Source organism: Zootoca vivipara, chromosome Z2 (genome assembly GCF_965207765.1).
Source record: "Zootoca vivipara chromosome Z2, rZooViv2.hap1.1, whole genome shotgun sequence".
NCBI lineage: Eukaryota > Metazoa > Chordata > Lepidosauria > Squamata > Lacertidae > Zootoca > Zootoca vivipara.
Window position 1 is genome coordinate 16,845,463 of NC_142585.1, and position 20,596 is coordinate 16,866,058.

Genomic DNA, 20,596 nt, shown 5'->3' on the forward strand with positions numbered 1-20,596 from the left:
CGTTTATTGTGGAGCACCTTACAGGGGCGGCCAGGGAGTGGCTAAGACCGTTAATTGCAACAAGGAATCCTTGCATGAAGAATGTCAAACTATTTCTAGAAGGTTTGAAAACGATGTATTCGTCCGATAGTCATATGGACCAGACTAAAGAGGAACTTCATAATTTACGCCAAGGAAATATGACAGTTCGCGCATATTGGGCGAAATTCACCATGCTGGTGCACAGATTGGGGTGGGATCTGGAGTCTGCCCCACTGCAAGCGGCGTTTTACTTGGGGTTGCATGAGGAGGTGAAGGATGAGCTCTCGAGAGGTCCAAAGCCCAGTAATATGGATCAACTGAGCAAAGCGGCTCTGGCGGTGGGGGTGAGGCAGGAATCCAGATGGAGCGACAAGCAAGCAACGCGCGCAAAGCGGGCTTGGTTCCCACGGTCGCAGGAGAAGCCACTCCCTCAACAACCCTTTCAAGCCACGCCTGGGGCCAGTCAGGACCAGGAACCCATGCAGATTGATAGCGCGCGCGCGGGCTTTTCAAACCCCAGCGGCGCCAAGACGCAAGGAGGGAAGGGGTGGGAATTGCTTTCTCTGCAACTCCCCCCAGCATCTCGTCAGGGACTGCCCACATCGCAGGGAGTGGCAAGGAAAGGCGGGAACGGTTGTGCCCTCCCCCACTGACGCAGCACCACAGCAGGGAAACGGGAAAGCCTGGCTGCAGGAGACAAGGGGCGGCAGCCAGGCACAGTCAGCAGACAACAGCCCCAGCCCACCCACCCGCACAGAGAGGAGCAGATTGGCAAAACATTTTTACCCCCACCAGCTCTGACGCCACGGACTTTTTGGGATTCCCGTCCTCCCAGGCGGAAGGGGGGGGCTCGCAGGACTGGGGGGAGGTGTTCACACCAACGGGCTCGGAGAGCACCGAGTTTTTAGGCTTCCAGTCGTCACCGACACATGGGGGGGGCCTGGGGAGGGGTGAAGGAGAGCTTGGGAGGGGGGTGGATGTGAGGGACAGGGGATATCGCGAAGTCCCTCCCCTCCTGAGTTCAAGCCCGTCCCCGAGCAAAGGGGAAAGCAGGGAGAGTTCCGATTCCAGTGGGGAAGCAGGAAGTCGTGTCCGAGGCTCAGGCAAGGTAGAGGAGCCAGGGTCCCAGGTGGGACAGGAAGGGGCAAGTAAGGGGGGAAGACCCATCCCCCCAACTCCAGAATTACGCAGGAAGAGGAGGGGCAAGAGGATGGGTCTGCCAAAGCTTTTGTGTTGGAGAAAGACGCGCCAAAAGCCATTAGGAGGTTCTGAAACCGACTGACAACATCGCTCCGTGTAAATAGCAATGACTTGAGCACTGTAAATACGCAGCACCAATAAAAGAATAAAATGCAGAGCTGCGTAGCGTCGTTACTCTGAAGTAGTCCACTCCGGCCACTGTGACAGTACCCATTTTTGTGAGCGGGTTCAACACATTTCCTGCTGCCCTCCTACCCATCAGGCCTGGTGTAAAAACAAAAAAAAAACCTAGGCCTTATTGCAGGGCTGGGGAAACTTTTCCAGTCCAAGGGCCACAATCCCTTCTGGACAATCTTCTGAGGGCCACTGGGTGGGGCCAGTGCCAAAGGTAGAAGTGGGCAGTGCAACTAAGATAGTTTTTACCTTTGTAAAGTAGGCTAGTTTCTGCACACACCCAGACAAGCTAGAAGCATCATAAATGTTCAAGGACACATTCCAGCCAGGCAAAAGAATTTCTGGGGTGCAGAACAGGACCCTTAAGGGGTGTGGCCTGGAGGTTGTTCTGAGGGCCATAGAGAGAGGCCTTTGGGGGTTGAGATTTCCCATCCATGTTTAAGAGGCAAGTAGCAAGTTGTGGGGTTCTTTACTCAACCCATTGTTGTCAGAAAATCCCCCCCTGCCACTTATACCCAGGTTTAGTACTGTGTGAGATATCCTTCCACGTTTTATCTGACCCTCGCTGTTTGTTTTTACATCCAGGCAATGCATTCACAGCACAGTCCTATGCATATTCACTCAGTAGTCAGTCCCATTGTATTCAGTGTTTCTTGCACCCAGGTAAAAGTGCACAGCCCTTATAGGTCTTCTTGTTTTGGGGGAAGAAAAAGCAACCCCGAAACTACTTTCCCCAGATTGATCCTCCTCCTTCCCTTTTACTTCCATCTTCTCCTGAATTTGTCTTTACTTTTGTTTATTTATTGTAAACACTTTAAATATATCTCCCTTCAATCATATATCCAGGGAGATTTACAACAGGATTGAAACAATTAAAAGGTAAATATGAAAAACATGGCAAGCTTGTGATGTAATCCCCCAGCCAGGCATCAACATTAAAAAAAAGAAAAAAGAAAGAGAAAATACATGAACAGCATTTGGAAATTTTATTACAGTTTTGTCAGCTGCTTTGTACTCTCTTTGCTTTAGTATCCACAAACTGACATTACTAATTTAATATCACCACTTGTTGTCTTGGAATCTTCAGGGTTACAGATTAATTCCAGCTCAAATTGTCACTGGGAAGGACTTGCTTTGTTTTTAATTAGTGCTGTGCTGAAATCTGTCCTCTGGTTTCTTGTACATTTTCTTCCCCTGTGAAAGAGGTGTTAATTTTGCTGCCTCATTCTCAGGACACTTTACAATTTCTTCAGAATTTCAGTTGGGTGTGAGGTTTTGAGCTTATATCAAGGGTGGTAAACCTGAGGCCCAGAGGCCAAATGTGGCCATTGAACTCTCCCCAGGCCACACGCTTCACTGGCCCCTGAATGTTTTTGCCTGGTTGGAATGTGTCCTTGAACACATAGGGGTATGTGAAAGTGTGCGGAAACTAGCCTATTCCACAAAGGTAAAACTGCATCAGTTTCTCTCTCCACTTTTGCCTCTGGCACCGCCTACCACTAACATGCGCCCCCACCCCCAAAGGTCACCCAGATGGGAATGAAGCCCTCAATCTAAAAGAGGTGACCCACATCTGGCTTACATTTTCATCATTGCAAGGTGGCCAAGGGAACTGCATTTTTTCTTTCTGCCCAATGAACATTTCTCCAACAAGCTGCCCACACTTCCGGATTACAAATACAAACAAAATGCACCAGGAGCTATCTACTTACATCTTCCCCAGGCTTTGACTGAAGTGGAGGCACCTGGGAAGGCTGCAGAGCACAGACCGCTGGTGAGATACATTGCAGAAGGAAAGAAAGGACTAGGGCCCGTCTACCCATGAGGGAAAGGTGAGGCAACTGCCTTGGGTGGCAGAATCTGCAGGAACAGCAGTGGCAACAACAACTGCAGCACATTCCTTGGAGGCCAGATCTGCTGCCTCCACAACGGTGTCTCAGCAAACAGAAGGCCCTGCTGGTCTCCCAACGCCCACCGGCTGTCCTCTGTGTCTCCTGGGCTTTGAACCCATCTGACATGATTCAGAGTGGGCCCCTTTCCAGTTCAACCATTGGGTAAGGTTGATTTGCCCCTCCCCCTGTCCCAGATGTGTATCTTCACTCAACCCTTCTTCTCTGGCAGCAAGGGGCACCATTTTGTGGTTTGCCTTAGTCGCCAAAATGTCTTGGGCAAGTCCTGGAAAGGGCATTTACAAATATACCTCATTCACATCAAAAGTAATGTACACATGACCAAAATTCTGCATAAGAATTTCACCAAAAGTTTGATTTTTCAGATTGAAAACAACTTTTTTTGTCCATTTTATACATTTCATTAATCTGATGGTACTGCAACCAATCACTCAGTTCGTTTTTCATCTGGTCATATGATTTCAACTTCATCTGGTCATTTACTTTTATCAATATATCCTTATATTTTAACCATTTGTCTTCCATGTTCAACTTTTTATTGACTTTTGCCTCTAGGGGCGATAACCACCTGGGTGTTTTCCTTTCTAAAAGGTCTTTATATCTGGCCCACACATTGAACAGTGATTTCCTTATAATATGGCATTTAAAACCTCTATGAACCTTGACTTTGTCATACCATAAATAAGCATGCCAACCAAATGCATTGTCAAAACCTTCCAAATCTAAAACATCAGTGTTATCAAGCATAAACAATTCTTTCATCCAGCAAAATGCCGCAGCTTCTGCATATATCTTTAAGTCTGGCAGTGAGAAGCCTCCTCTTTCTTTAGCATCAGTTAATAACTTATATCTAATTCTAGGTTTCTTCCCCTGCCAGATAAATCTTGATAGGGTTTTTTGCCATTCTTTAAAACATGCAAGTTTCTCTACAATAGGTAACGCTTGAAACATAAAAATAACATTTTTGGCAATACATTCATTTTTATCACTGAAATGTGGCCTAGCAATGACAATTTTAATCTAGTCCATATATCTAGATCTCTCTTAATTTCATTCCACAACTTGTCATAATTGTTTTTAAACAAATGTATATTCTTCGTAGTCATGTTAACACCCATATATTTTACCTTTTAAACAAATGTCAGACCAGTATTCTCTTGTAATCTATCAATTTCTTCAGGTAATAAATTTTTGCTCAAAACTTTGGTTTTCACTTTGTTCAATTTAAACCCTGCCAGCTGACCAAACTCTTGTATAACCTCTAATGCTTTAGGTATACTATTTTCCGGGTCTTGAACTGTCAAAACTAAGTCATCTGCAAAGGCTTTAAGTTTATATTGTTTCTTTCCTACTCTTATCCCTATAATCTCCTCATCTTTTCTAATTTCATCTAGCAGAACTTCCAGAACTGTAATAAATAGCAAAGGAGAGAGTGGGCATCCTTGTCTGGTTCCTTTTTCTATTCTAATATCCTCTGAAACCACCCCATTTACAATAATCTTAGCTTTTTGTTCTGCATATATAGCTATCAATTCATTGATGAACTCCCTCCCAACTTCCATCTTCTTAAAGTTGCGTATCATGAATCTCCAAGAAATGTTGTCAAAAGCTTTTTCGGCATCAATAAAAATTAAAGCTGCACTTGTGTTCTTCTTTGCTTCCAGCATTTCTAAAATATCCACAATATTTCTAATATTGTCTTTCAAATGTCTGCTGGGTAAAAACCCTGCCTGATCTTTATGAATCTGGTCTCTTAATATTCTTTTTAATCTTGATGCCAAAATACTAGCAAATATTTTGTAATCCACATTCAAAAGTGATATTGGGCGGTAGTTCCTCATTTGTGTGCTGTCTGTGTCCGGTTTTGGTATCAATGTTATAAATGCCTCTTTCCAGGTTTCTGGTACCTTGCCCCCTCCAAGTATCTTATTACACAAATCCGTCATTGGTTCGATTAACCAGTCTTTTAACACCTTGTAATATTTTGCCGACAGACCATCTGGTCCTGGTGCTTTACCTGTTGTCATTTGCTTTATTGCATCTTCCACTTCTTGTTAGGTTACTTTATAATTCAATAAAATCTTTTTGTCCATTGGGATTCTTTGAAGTCCATATTTTCCCAGGAATTGTTCAATTGTTTCCTGCTGCTCTATGTCTTGCTTATATAATTGCTTATAGTACTTTTGAAAGGCTCTCCTTATCTCTATTGGTTTCTCTATAGATTTGTCCTCTATCTTGATGGTGGTAATGGTGCTCTGTTTCTGCCTTTTTTCAAGTGCCATGCCAGTAATTTTCCACACTTATTCGCAGACTCAAAACTTCTTTGCTTCATCATTTTTATTTTCCATTCGATCTCCAAATTTGTTATTTGGGTTAACTGAACTTGTAACAGCTTAATTTCTTTCTGTATCTGCTTGTTCTTGGGTTTATCGCGTAATTTCTTTTCTTTGTCCTTCAACTGTTGCAGGATTGATTCCTTTTTCTCATTTTGCTGTTTCTTCTTAATTGCATTCTGCTGTATCAAAAATCATCGTATCACAGCTTTACTGGCATCCCATATTGTCTTTAATTCCATTCCTGTATTCAAATTTATCTCAAAATAATCTTTTAATGTCTTTTGTGCTTTTGTAATTATTTCTTCATTCCTCATCAGAGCATCATTCATTCTCCATCTAAAAGAACCCTGTGGAGATAATTTCAATTCCATCATTACGGCCTTGTGATCTGAAAAAGTCCTGGGACAAATTTCTACTTTGGTCACTTTTGTAGCCAGATTCTTAATTGTCCATATATAATCGATTCTGGACCATGTTTGTTTCGAATCTGGAAAAAGGTACTTTCTTTCTCTAGTGGATTTTTCAATCTCCAGATATCGACCATATCCAGATTGTCTGCCATGTCAAAAAAAGTTCTAGGTAGTCTGCCTTCATTGGTAATTTTCTGCCTTTGTGATCTATCCATCATGGTAGAAACAACTGCATTCAAGTCTCCCATCAAAATCACAGTGTAGTCCATATATTCCAATAATTCATCATGTGGCTTCTTGAAGAATTCTGTTTTCCCTTCATTTGGTGCGTAAATTCCAACAAACAGATATTTCTCACCTTGTATCAATACTTCCACTGCCAAATATCTTCCTGTTTCATCTTTAAATAAGAGTTTGGATTCCAATTTTTCTTTCACGTAGATTACTACACCTCTCTTTTTAACTTTGATGAAATATATTCTGTTCCCAGCCTTTTATTTTGTAAAATTTTCCTGTGTATTCTGGTCACATGAGTCTCTTGCAAACAAATCACGCCCAATTTTTGCTTTACCAACTCATGATGAATTCGATTGCGTTTAGGCCGGGAATTTAACCCATTAATGTTCCAACTCAAAATCTTTAAAGCCATGTTGTCTATGAGGATGCTTCTGCTTCTAAGGTGAGATCTACAATCGCTGCTGTTGCACCCTCTTAATTCCTGGCCACTTGCTGTTGCACCTGATGTTTCTCCTCTGTCTTGTCCTGGTGTTGCTCCAAGTTCCCTCTCGTATTTTTGCATGAACTTCCTCTTCTCCTCAAGTGTAGAAATTTTAATTTTTTTGCCTTTATACTCAAAAAACAAACCCTGTGGAAATTCCCAATGAAATGAAATTCATTGTCTTGTCAAAGCATGTGCCAAGTCCATATATTTGGTCCTATAACTTAGGAACAGCTTAGGAATATCTTTAAACAACACCACCTGTTGTTGCTTTATAACCAACTTCTTTTTAAAGTGGAGGCTTAGGATGAAGTCTCTCTGCACTCTGTTTTGAAATTTAACCATGCAGTCTCCAAATAATCTTGAACCTTTTTTCCCTCTTGGTCCAAATCTATATACGTACTTGACAATCTTCTCCAGTTCTTCTTTATCCAGCTCCCACTGGGTTACAAACTCTTCAATAATGGCCTCTCTCAATATGCTTCTATCCACCTCCGGAAAATTCTGTATGCGAAGATAAGATTCGTTCTGTTTCATCTGAAGGAAGGCAATAGAGATCTGGGTCGATTCCTCCTGCCTCTCCAATGCCTGTCTCTGTGTCTCTAATTCTGTCACTCTTTCTGATACTCCTTGTATCTGGAGTGTGTTGGTTTGTACGTATTTTTTCAAAGATGACAAGTCTTGTTGGATTTCTTTTATTCCAGTTGCACTTGAATTTACTACTGCTTCCACCTTATCCAGGCGCTCTATCATGTGTGCCTTAAAATCTTTTAGAGCAGGGGTCCCCAGACTTACCGCGCGGCGGGCCGGTGCCCGCGCGGCGGGCCGGAGGGTAGGGGAGTGCGCGCACAGCGGGCCGGAGGGCGGGGGAGTGCGCGCCCGTGCGCACACGCACACGGGCGGGGAAAAAATTGCCGAAAATCGCTTGTGCGCATGCGTATGGGCCTCCCCCGACCCGGAAGTGCACCAGAAATGACCTCTTCCGGGTCGGGAGAGGCCCATACGCATGTGCACAAAGGATTTTCGGCGATTTTTTGCCGATTTTTTAGATCGCCGCTGCGCCGCGCGCTGTGAGAGCGGGCGGCGGCAGCGGGCAGCGGGGGTCGTCGCGGGCCGGATTGGAAGGCCGATTGGGCCGCATCCGGCCCGGGGGCCGTAGTTTGGGGACCCCTGTTTTAGAGTATTGATTATTCAGGTAGTGGCTGTTGTGGTGTTGTTGTCAGGGTTCTTCTCTGTTCAAGTGGTGGTGGTATTGCCTGTTTCTTTTGCTGCTCCTGTGTGATTAGATCCAAAGTGATCTGTTGTTGATGGCGCCAAGGCTGTTGCTCCTGGTATTTTCCTATGCTGGTCTTTTGGAGATTGAGTTGGTATGTTTGGCGTGGAAAATTTCCTTGCAGTTCCAGCCATAACAACAGCTGCAGTTCAAGGTCACTCTTTGTTACAGTCTCTACTCTAGATACAGTGTATTCCCAATGCCCCACTTTGAAAAGTCTCTAGATTATTTTAGCAATTAGTCCGTTTAATCGAAGCTACAGTCTCTTTATAAAACTTTAAATCAAATGTTAAGCTGTTTCCCTTCCAATTGGCTACTTATTTGCAGCTCAGACTGCTGAGGGTAACTTCAAAGCCTTTCAAGAGGAAACAGAGTTCAACAGTTCAGCAGCGCAATGAAGCTCTTTGTGACGTCACAATGCCTGTCTGTCTTCCTGGGGTCTCCGCTTGCAGGGAGCGAGCACAGTGGAATAAAGTCTTTTAAATTGGATCTCAGGGCTGTAAAATTTTAAATTTTTCTCCTGCCTAGCCCTATTTGGCAGGGTTTCTCCTTTTTAGAAGGGTAGTGGGCTTAATTGCAAAGTCTCCGCGATCGGCTGTTGCCACTTCGATCGCTTCTAGCGCTCCCCCAAGCTCTGTAGCGGGAAGGACGGACTTCCAAGCTCTTTAATGTCCTTCCCATGTTCCAAATTAAAGATTTAGATAAAAATTCAAAACACTCACAATTAGGTCTCTTTGGTCTCTAATTTTGGAAGAGTTGGCCGCCTCTGCCATGAAGTCCCGCAGCTTTACACTTCAAAGCTAGCGATGTGTGCTTGCCGCACTGCAGCTCCAATACCCTCCACTCTCGGGGGCTCCAAAATGCAGCCTTACCGGGTGTCACGGTCTGGTCGGCGGGCGAGTGAAGCCCTGACTGAGGACGTCAGGACCAGAGGCAAGATGGTGATGTAGAAGCAGGAACAGGTGCAGGGCTGAGGGTCCAGCAGCAGGCAGTCACAGGGTCAAGGAGCAAGGCAGAGGCAAAGGTCTGGGAGTCAAGGAGCAAGGCGTCGGCAAGGCAAAGGTCCAAGGGTCAAGGATCAAGGCGTCGGCAAGGCGAGGGTCCAAGGAGCAAGAGGCCAGAGGCAACCAGGCAGGGATAGCGTTGCTGTGGCAAAGAGCTGAAGGAAAATGCTGAGCTTTTTATCCCTCCCAGCTCTTGCCACCAGGTGCAGTGAGTTATTAAGTGGCCTCACCTGAGTGACCACTCCTTGCCTCTCCAGCACAAGCTGAGGCCTCACCTGGGTGGCCACTCCTTGCTTCTCCAGCACAAGCTGAGACAGGCCCCAGTCCTGCAAAGCACCACAGGCCCCAGAGCCTGACTCCTGACAGTACTCCCCCCCATAGGGAAACGGGGTTCCACCCCCGGTCATGGCCCGGGCTTATCTGGGAACTTCCGATGGAAGGCCTGAACCTTAGCAGGCGCATGAACAAAGACGGCTGGTTCCCAAGATCGCTCCTCCGGCCTGTAGCCCACCCAGTCAATTAGGTAGTGGAGCTTGCCCGGAGCCATCTCGAGTCCAGGACCTGGGCGAAACTGGAACTCCTTGTGGCTGTCCACCTGGACTGGGATGACGGTGGGGTGGTGCGACCTGGAAAATGGTCCGTGTGGCAAGGTTTCAGCAGGGATCTTCAGGGGGGGGAAGCTCTAGCTTGTAGGTGACTGGAGTTATCTGCTGCGGGATGGGGAATGCTCCCTTAGTCGAGGGACGTCCGGTGCGGTGATGTTCCAGGGACAGCCGAACCTTATCCTCAACCTGGAACGCAGGCCCTTGCCACCGCCGTCGATCTCCTTGCGCCTTATAATCCGCTCTGGCCCTCTCTAGGTGCTGTACCAGGTCAGCTTGTGTCTCCTGGATGTGGGAGACCCGATCAGTGGCGGAAGGCATGAGAGAAGCCATGGAGGTGCAGGGATGATTGCGTGGGTGGTACTCTCGGAGGGCCCCAAGTTCAGGGGCCGACAAGGCATAAATGCGGCCAAAGGGGATCTCTGCTCCCGGCTGCAGGTCAATGGGGCAATCATAAGTCCGATGGGAGGGCAAAGTCTCGGCCCCTTTCTTCTCAAACACGTCCACCAAGTCCCGGTAGGGCTCCAGGATTAACTGGACATCCGGAGATGCTATTCCGTCAGGGGCAGTCCCCTGTAAGGTGGAAGAACTAAGGGCCGGCTGGTGAGGCGTCCCCGGCGCTGGTGGCAATGGAGGTAACACTGGGGGTTGAGCGCAGGCGTCCTGGCAGAAGGATGATGAAAAAGACAGTGTCCGTTGTGCCCATGAAATGGCAGGGTCATGACGGATCAACCAGGGACTACCCAGGACCACCGGGAAATGAGGTGTTTGGATCAGGTCAAAGACTAATAGTTCCTGATGTCGGGGCGCCACTAACATGGCCAGCGGGCAGGTCTCATGGGTAACGGGGCCAGAAGCAAGGGGAGTTCCATTCAACCCAACCACTGGAACAGGCAAGGCTTTCGCCACTGACGGTACTTGGTATTTTATGGTGAACTTTATGTCCATGAAAATGCCAGAGGCCCCAGAATCGATCATTGCCTCCAGGATCAGCATATCCCCCCTCGGGAAGGAGGAAGCAAACAGGGAGCAGGAAGTGAGGTGCGTGAAGACTGGGTCCCGGCTGAACCCCTCCTAGTTCAGCCGGGGCCTGGCGTTTCCTGACGCGGACCTCTTCGCCGGGCATTCTGCTGCGAAATGGCCCCTTTCCCCACAATACAAACATAGTCCCAGGGTCCGCCTCCGCCTCTTCTCTTGACTAGAGAGGGAATGGCGGGCTGCGCCTAGTTGCATGGGCTCCTCTTCCAACTCCACCGCAGCGCTAGCCCCCGGAGGGTCCCTTGACCTGCGTTCAGAATCCCTCTCAAACAGGCGGGTGTCAATATTAATACACAATGTGATAAAGTCTCTCAGGGCTGCTGGGGAGGTCACCCGCGCCAGTTCGTCTTTTATGCGGGGATGAAGTACCTGACGAAAATGGAACCGGTGAGCTGCCTCATTCCACTGAGTGTCCGCAGCCCAGTGCTGGAACTCAGCGGCATATTCAGCAACCGGGCGGGCCCCCTGCCGGAGTTTCTGCAGGGCCATCTCAGCCGTCTGAGCACGATTCGGGTCCCCGAACATGCCTTCCAGGGCAGCAATGAAATTGTCCAAATGCCCCAACAGGGGGTCGGCGGCCTCAAGGTATGGCGTAACCCAATCAAGTGCCGGGCCTGTGAGCAGACTTTATGGTTATAAAGCATACCTGGCTCTGTGGGGTGGGAAACTCCATAGCACAGGTGGCAAACAACAACCGGCACTGGCTTACAAAGCCCCGCAGGGCGCCACGCTCCCCACTGAACCTCTCCGGCGCTGGGACGGGGGGAGCCCGTCGGGCTGGGGCTGCAGCAAGGGCTGCTTGAAGTCCTTGCACCTACCCCTGAAGTGTAGCTACCTGCATGTGGAGGCTCTGCAGCACAGCGGTGAGGTCTATAGGCTGGGCTTCGTCCATCTTGCACCCTGGCCAGGACGGGGTTTGGCCACAGCAAACTGTCACGGTCCGGTCGGCAGGCGAGGGAAGCCCTGACTGAGGACGTCAGGACCAGAGGCAAGATGGTGATGTAGAAGCAGGAACAGGTGCAGGGCTGAGGGTCCAGCAGCAGGCAGTCACAGGGTCAAGGAGCAAGGCAGAGGCAAAGGTCTGGGAGTCAAGGAGCAAGGCGTCGGCAAGGCAAAGGTCCAAGGGTCGAGGATCTTAAAAAAGAATTTCACCCAAAGTTTATCTCTCCTTTGATAATTTTCTGAGACAGTTTGTTTTCTCATTTACTGGTGGAAAAACGTGACAGATTTGCCCATCCTTGGCATCACCTCCATAGCAGGATTGCTGAGATCAGTCTCATAGTTTATATTTTTAAAGTCCCATAGTTTAAGCATTGAGTTCCCCAATAAATAAATAATAATAATACAGCAGAGCAGAATGAAAAGTGATAATTCAGACATCCCTCTCTTCATTACAAACTGTTCTAATCTCAGCTAGAGATGCATAAATCTGTCAGTTTTGGTTTCTCTCAGTTTCTTATTTTTAAGTTCTGAAGTTCAGTTCTCCCCATTTCTGCATCAGTTTGTTATTTTCTTTTGCAAATTTCTTCATGAAAATCCATGTTGAATATCTTCCCCATCCCTAATATTACCTACAATATGTGGGACAGACATTTACAAACACTGAGACAAGAGGCTGGAGCTGAAAGGGTCATTTTGGAGAAAGCCTGTGTGTCAATATAGGTCAATAGGATGCACTTGTCACAGAAGGAATCTGTGCTATTGACATCAGTTGACAAGAAATCCTTCTTCAGCTAAAATCTGCAGTGAGTAATAGCAAATTCTGGCCCTACCAGTACAAGTGGGCTCAACAACCCCCCTCCATAGCTGCCAAGTTTTCCCTTTTCTCGCGAGGAAGCCTATTCAGCATAATGGAAAATCCCTTTAAAAAGGGATAACTTGGCAGCTATGCCCCCCTCCCCAAATTACTTACAACTGCATAAATTACTCTGCTTCTCAGTCAGGTTTTCTGTGCTCTTGCTCCCACAGGAGATAGTGATCAACCTGGCTTGAGAAGATTAACCAAATTCATAGAAGATAAGACTATCAAAGGTTGCTAGCCATGATGGTTATGCTCTTCCACCATAGCCAGAGCCAGTAATGTGTCTGAATACTAGTTGCTAGAAACCACAGAAGGGAGAGAGTGCTGTGTGCTCAGGTCCTGTTTGTGGGTTTCCCAGAAAAGGCATCTTGTTGACCTTCATGGGAACAGGATTCTGGGCAAGATGAGCCATTGGCTTGATCCAGCAGGCTTGTATATTCTTACGTGTGAGTGCTCATACGCTCATGTACACATGATTCTGAGAAGGGTCATACATCAGAAGGAAAGCACATTCTTTCCACTTGGCTTACAGATTCAAGCCCTGGTTTCTCCAGGCAGGGTTGCAGATATCCCTTGCCCAAAACTCTGGTTAGCTGCCACCAGTCAGTGTTAACAATGCTGAACTAGACAGACCAGTGGTTTGACTCAGTATACAGTGGCTTCTTTTGCCTCCAGTAAAGGCATGGATGCATGCTGACAGTGCAGTCACTGGAGGTATGGTACACTGGCACTGTTTAAGGCAGTCATGCCTCTCCTAATGCCTCATTTTCCAGCTCTATAGTGGTTTGCACTAACCCAACCAGAGTGGGTTATTAGGTTGCCCAATAGATCCCTCCCCAACACACATTCTTGAAAGCCAAGACGAGGCAACTTGTGGCCTGCCAGATATTGTTGGACTTTGACTCACATAAGCTGCAACCAGAGCAGTAAATTGTATGGGGTCAGGGGCAATGTGCAGGTAGAGCGTCTGCCTTATATACAGAATATCCCAGGTTAATTTCCTAGCATCTCCAGCCAGGACTGGGAATATTCCCTATCTAAAACATTGAACAGCCACTGATAGTACTGTGTGGACAATACTGAGGTAGATGGACCAATGCTCTTCAGCTTCCTGTGCTCCTATGTTGTACAGCAATTCCTGAAGGGCCACCGGTTCCCCACCATTTTTGTAAATAAATCACATTGTGGCCTTTAGTTAACCCCAATTACTAAGTCCTGTGTGTGTTCATTCCAGACATATGCTTCATTTCATACAAGCACTGGTGTGGTCCTCTGGTGGAATTATGTAGCAGGAAAGGGAATCATGACTGCCTTGGCCTGGCAGTGGCATCTTTTTTTAAAAAAAGTATCATCTTCCTTCCTTTTGCAGCAACATAAAGGATGACACCAGCTGTGCGGAAATTGAGAGTTGGGTCCCTAGCCTGTCATGTTTTGCAGTTCATCCCAAGTAAGTGCTAATAAAAGCTTTATCTCTTCCCACACCATGACATATTTTGTTTATGTCACTCATTTTACAGAGAAGCTCATCTTCAGAGTTCTAAAAAAATGTTATTTGGTACTGTTTTATATTATACTGTTTTCACTATAAATCCAGACCATGTAAAGCTAGTGTGCTTCCCATAGCAACCACGGGAATGTACACTCAAGACTGACTTTACTTACCAGGAACAACACCCCCCTTCCCTGGTCCCTGTCCCTAGTAAATCAATGACCCTGTTTTTGCCTTATTAATATTGTTGCACGTCAGCCCAAGATTCAAGGTTTCCAGGTGCTTACCCAGGGTTTTTATTTCCTTTTGTAATGAGGCACCGCAAAGATTGTGGTGGTTTTACGATATATGGTTTATTTACACACACACACACACACACACACACACACACACATTACCTGAGCCTATGATGGAGGGGTTCACGGCATTACCCCCAAAAGGGTCTTATTTCTCCCATAGCTGCAAACAGAAATCAAACATTGCTCTTGCTCTCTCGCTCTCTCTCTTTCAGTTCCCAGTTTGCTGCTTTGCTTCTAGCTCACATCACTCCAAACTCTCTGACCTCAACTCTGCCTTTGTCCTTCTAAACAACTGCAAGCTATCTTACATAGAGCCCCTTTCCTTTGTTCCCCTTAATGGCCCATCACCCAGGCAATCACTACAAAAGGAAGGTAGCTTGGCTTATATTTTAATACTTGGCAGATACAGGGGTTAGGAGGGTCTCTGCATGTAGTCCACTCCCCACCCCACCCCAAACTCATAACAATATGTTACTCATTCTGAGGAGTAGTGAATGGCATGGTGGGGCCATGATGTTCTGATCTCCTGCAACTCACTGGGAAGTAGAGGGGGAGGTGGTGTGTTTTGTAAAAGCACTGGGAGGAGAACTCAACTTGTGTGTTTGCGCGGGGTCAACCTCCCTACCACCAGTCCCTTTCCTTTCTGGTAAACAGCAGTGACTTGCTTGTTAGGTGAGGGTCACTGACTCACTGCCAGAGTTGCTAGCGTTGTCATTCCCCATCAGCTCTTTTCCCAGGGTGGATTAGTTAACATTCAAATTTATTTATTTATTTAAAAAAATTATGTATTCCTTCATATTTTTTGCAGTAAGTTTTGGGTTAACAGAAAAGCCTTGAGGGATATAAAGATGAGTAATTTCCCCCTTACTATCCAACAAAGAACATGTGAGAGAATTCTAGCATGAGAACCACTGTTCCAAATTGCTAGATCCCTCCCATCCACAGGTCAAGCAACCTAGCCAATTTAAATGGGTGAGATGAAAGAGAGAAAGACAAAGGCTGGTTTGAAACAAGGGGCTCTTTTATTTCTTTTTAATAACATAGACAGCTTTCTAAAGCTAACATTTTAGGGTATATAAATTCAGGAACCATATACTGTTATGAACAAAGTGCTAAATGGATCTATCATTATTCTGTGCCCCTCTCTTTCATACCAGCAATGCTTAAAGGTGTTTCCATGCCTAGCAAACCAGCATCATTCAGAATGAGTCTTTTGTAAACTCGTTTCTGAGACAAAGTGGAGGATGAGCTCCAAATAAGAAGAGGGGACAGAAGCAAGGAAGGGAGAGGAGGAGAAGGAGGGAAGAGATAGTTCACGAAGGTAAAAAAAAGGGGGGGAATTGATGGATTCCAGGTGCCTACTGCCATCTATCCCAGAGGCCAAATATTACTATGGAACAGTACAGTGGAACCTCGGTTTATGAACACCTCGGTTTACGAATTTTCGGTTTACGAACGCTGCGGACCCATCTGGAACGGATTAATTCACTTTCCATTACTTTCAATGGGAAAGTTCACTTCAGTTTATGAACTCTTCAGTTTATGAACAGACTTCCAGAACCAATTACACCCATGCTTCGGGTTAAGTACGCTTCAGGTTGAGTACTCCGTGGACCCGTCTGGAACGGATTAATCCACTTTCCATTACTTTCAATGGGAAAGTTCACTTCAGTTTATGAACGCTTCAGTTTATGGACAGACTTCCAGAACCAATTGTGTTCATAAACCGAGGTACCACTGTAGTTGTATCTAACACAACTCTCAAGTGATTTGTACATCCATGAGAACAGATCCAGCAGCAACATACTGTGCATGCATGCAACAGGAATACAGTAATAAAACCATTAAAAAGGCCTGCTGGATTACAGCAAAAGTCCTAGCCCAGGGGTCATCAGTCCTTGAGTGCCCCCTTCTGCCTCCTTGATAATGAGGTGGTGTGGGTAGTTACCTTTTTCTTCCTTTGAAAGAACGTAAGAGATGAAAGAGGAACAAGGAAAACTGACTTCCTCTTTCAACTTTGTTCTTTTGAAGGCTGAGATTAATTCTACTAAATCTGAGTTTTATTCAGAACCCCGTGGAAAAATGAAATATGTGCGCACATGGTCTCTCTCTCTCTTGTATCTGTGTCCAGAAACAAGTCAGATGCAAAAGACAAGCTAATATAGTATAAGTGTTTTGTTGCTACTGTATATTGAACCTGTCTAAGGGCCAAACTAGATGTGGCATTATTCTGGCCTTTACCAAACAAATAAATAGCTGGTAGAGTCTTTAATGGAGGGAAAATTTTCACCACCATCAGGGGCTTAATCAGTATGGCCCAGGCACTAGCTATTCTCATAGTAAATACCCACCATGATCAAGAGAAAAGGTTGAAAGATAGTGTCGTAGACCCCTCCATCAAGATCTTGCATGACTTGACATACACTGACCCAAGGAACGGAGGAGGAATGAGCAGGAACAGGAACAGAAGTGAGGCTTGAATATGAGTATCGAAAGGTGGAGGAGAGAGCTTGCCAGAGAGGAGGAAGTAGACTTACCAGCTCTCTCTTTCTGCAGAGTCCCAACAGGGAGGTGAGAAGGAATTCAAACAGCCAGAGGGAGTCGCTAAACAGGAGGAGAAGGTGGCGGCACTGGAAGCAGAGGAGCAGGACACAGTTTTGTCAATGAGAACCAAACACTGCCCTTGTAGGTGGGATCAGATGTACCCACTCAGATGGAGCCTGCTTGGGGATGCACAGCAGGCTCACCCCATCACATCTTCATTCATTTATTCATCCTTTCTTTGTTGCCATAGTTAAAACTATGCTCAAGGCGGTTTACAGCATCCTCTCTGAGCAGACACATATTGTAAACTTCACTGTGGATTTTCAAGGTACTTTATAACAATAAAACAGTCCAAGTTAAGCATTGGAGGATCTCAGGTTGTTTTGCTGCAACACAATAGAGTTGTAAAAATCACTATTTTTCCACTGGCTTTTTAATGGGGTGGGGTAGACTGCATTAAAAAGAGCTGCCAATATTGATATTGATGGCATTCATTAAATATTGTTTCCATTCTCCCAAGAGACTTAGTGGGTCAATTTGTTTCCTTACCTTGCCTTCATGTTGTCAATCTTGCCTTTGCGTGCTCCTCAGCAGGAAAACTGTATATACAGTATATGTGTTTGTTTTCTTACCAGAGATCTGATTATCTTTTAATTTCCCTGCATCACTCCCTTTTGGGGACCAATTTAGTTTTAAATTACTTCCCATTTCCATCGTTTTATAAATGGCTCATTTCTACGAGAACACATGATTTGGATTATACACTGTGCTACATGCTTTGCAAAGCAACTTCTTTTGGTAGTTTACTTCTTCGGTCCTTATTTTATTTGCAATGTCTTCTCTCACCCAGCTCACATCTTTAGATTTTGTGTGGCTTTGCTTTATAGCTGTGCTGGCATATGCAACCCAAAGTTGTTGTTGGTGGTGTTGGTTTTTTTAAGGGGTGGGGGTTGGTGACCCATAAAGATTTTTGTGACCTTTGGGCATTTAGAGACTTATTTTCATATTTTGGTGGACTGGTGGGTGTTAGGTATCATAAGATTGTGGCCAGTCTTTCTTTTGTCTGGCTTCCCCCCTGGTGAGGATGACTAATTCATTGTTTTTGCTGACAATCCTAAATCTGAGTGGTGATAGGAAGTTCCAGGTGTGGTCCAATGGCCTAATCTAATACCCTGCTGGGTTCATGCTGATGGGCAGGAGTTACGGTGCAGCAACACCAGGCATTCCTCTGTTCTTCTTTTAAAAGCAAGAATGACAGATTTCTCTCCCATTTGAAACAATGGAAGAGAAATAAACTATGCCAGTACCAGGACTGGCATAGTAACCTCCCCAGTTTTGGGGAACTGGGAAGGCTATGTTTCCTTTGTATTAGTGCCTTGTCTGTTCCACCACAACACACAGCCAGTTTGTTCCCAGAATGCTCCAAAGGTTTCTGCAATGGCTGGAAAGGACCATTTACCCTCAGATAATTTACCACTGCCCTCCCAAGGTGGTGAACGCAAGTCTGTAAAAATAGAATAAATAATAATAATAATAGCAAGAATGGGGATGGTGACCTCAATAATTATTACTAAAAAAATAAAAAACTAGAATAATCTTACTGAGTAACAAAAGAAAGTCAGTGAAATAAGAAAATGTAAATTTCTCTTTAAAGATGCTTATAGCAACTGGAATGTTAATAACTAAATATTGGAAGACAGGCAAGGTCCCGCCTATAGAGGAATGCTAACAGAAAGTTTGGTTGTTTCAATAATAAGATTTCAGCAATGATTTATTTCTGTTGCAGTCATTTAAATGCAGTTCAACCATATGTATAAGAGCAGGATCTACTGAAAAGCCAGATCCCCTTACAACTGTGCAAATTGTACAATTGTACAAATGATCAATGCTTTGCTTGATTTTAATTGCTTTATATCATTCCTTTGATATATTTGGAAAATGCTTGTAAGTAGGAAGTTACAAGGCTAGCAATAAAATACCATAGATGCCTAGAAACTGAATTCATAAGAACATGAAAATAACCCTGCTGGATCAGACCAAAGGCCATCTTGTCAAGTATCTTGTTCTCTCAGTGGCCAAGTAGATGCCTCTGGAAGTCAACAAGCAGAACCTGAGTAAAACAACCCCACTTGATTCCCACCAACTAGTATTCCACAGCATACTGGCTCTGATACTGGAGGTTGTACATAGCCATTGTGGCTAGTAGTCTCATCCTCCATGAATTTGCCTAATCCCCTTTTAAATCTATCCAGCTTGGTGACCATCCGCTACATCTTGCAGAAGGAATTTCCTTGGATTATGTGCTGGGGAATAAATTTTTGTCTTCCTTGAATCTTCCAAAATTCAGCTTCGTTGGCTGGTCCTGACCACACATAATTTTATACACATCTACCATGTCCCCCTTAATTCATAGCTTTTCCTAAACTAAAAAAGAAGCCCCTAGTAGATGATTTTCTCCAGCCTCTTGATTATTCTGATTACCCTTTCCTAAATTCCTTTTACTCCAACAACTCCTCCTTAAGGTGAGGTGACCAGAACTGTACATGGTATTTCAAGTGTGCTTACACCATAGATTTATATAAAGACATGTGAATTCATAGCTTTATGGTGAACCCCATTCCTAATTATCCTTAACATGGCATTTGCCTTTTTTTCCACAGCTGCCACACCCTGGGTCAACATCATCTAGATACTAGCTATGTCTCCAAGGTTTTATTATTTGATAGTCGTTGCCAGCTCAGATCTCAGACTTTGCTGAAATGCATGCTTAAACATTGATATTGCCTCTCACTTGCCTGAATAAAGGACTAATATATGGGTGGGTGTATAGAAACCTCTGACTCTTGTGTGACTGAACTGTAGCTTACTGTACCTAGATTAGAGCCAAATCTCTGACCCTCCCAATTTTCCCTCTATCATACTCACCAATAGCATTTTGCCCCTAGTGGGCTGTCCATGATATATTTTGGCCCCTGTACTGAAAATGATCCCCACCAGGGTGCATTTTATATTAATACTTGTGAGTTGCTGCTTTGTGGTTGTGTGTGTCTTTAATGAATAAAAGCAGTGCTCTCATTTTCCTACTCGTATTGAAATACTGCCCCTCAATGAGGCCAAACTTAGATTCACAAAATGTTTAGGGGTATGCGTACCCCTGAGTACCCCCATAAAAAAAGCACTGAATAAAAGTGTACAAATGAATTAATAATTAGCTGAGTTCAAAACATGGGCTAATCTTCATGGAAGAGGTGGGGTTTGGAGGAGTGGTCTGAAAGGAGCTTATTTCAGGAAGATTGCATTGAATATATTGCTAACTTCAGCACTGTAGAGCTACTGAATGAGTCTATTACGACGACATAAAATATTTAAGTCTAATGTTGTAATTTCGGTTGCTATTACTTGGTTCCATATGCTGGAACATACATTGTTATTTTATTTTCCAGTTTTAGTGTTTCCCTTTTCAAATTCTTTCTCTTTCTTAATAGACTGGAAATGAAACTGATTAGTTGCCTCAGTGAATCTATTATTTCCTTTGGCATGCTTCTTTTAAATGTTAGCTCATCATATTTGTGTGTGTGTGTGTGTGTGTGAACTTTACACACACACTTTACATAATGTGCTTCCAGCAGTAAAGGCCACATCCTGTAAAAATGAAAAAGGCGCAGAGAAATATAGCATTCCTAGGCAGCAGAATGGGGGACTATACTACAAAGTTCTTCTGCAGGTTTTATTTAGGAAAAAGCAAACAGGAAAGAAACCTAGGAAAGAAAGGGGGAT

General features: G+C 45.0%; 1 long non-coding RNA gene across 1 annotated transcript in view; it reads left to right on the forward strand.

Annotated features, from left to right (window-relative positions):
- The window catches only part of LOC148686573 (uncharacterized), a 77,742-nt gene extending 60,494 nt beyond the window's left edge, over positions 1-17,248 (forward strand). The window contains exons 2-3 of the long non-coding RNA XR_015948787.1: positions 13,857-13,934; positions 16,832-17,248. This is a non-coding gene — a long non-coding RNA (uncharacterized LOC148686573). The remainder of the gene's footprint in view (positions 1-13,856; positions 13,935-16,831) is intronic.
- The last annotated feature ends 3,348 nt before the right edge of the window (positions 17,249-20,596 follow it).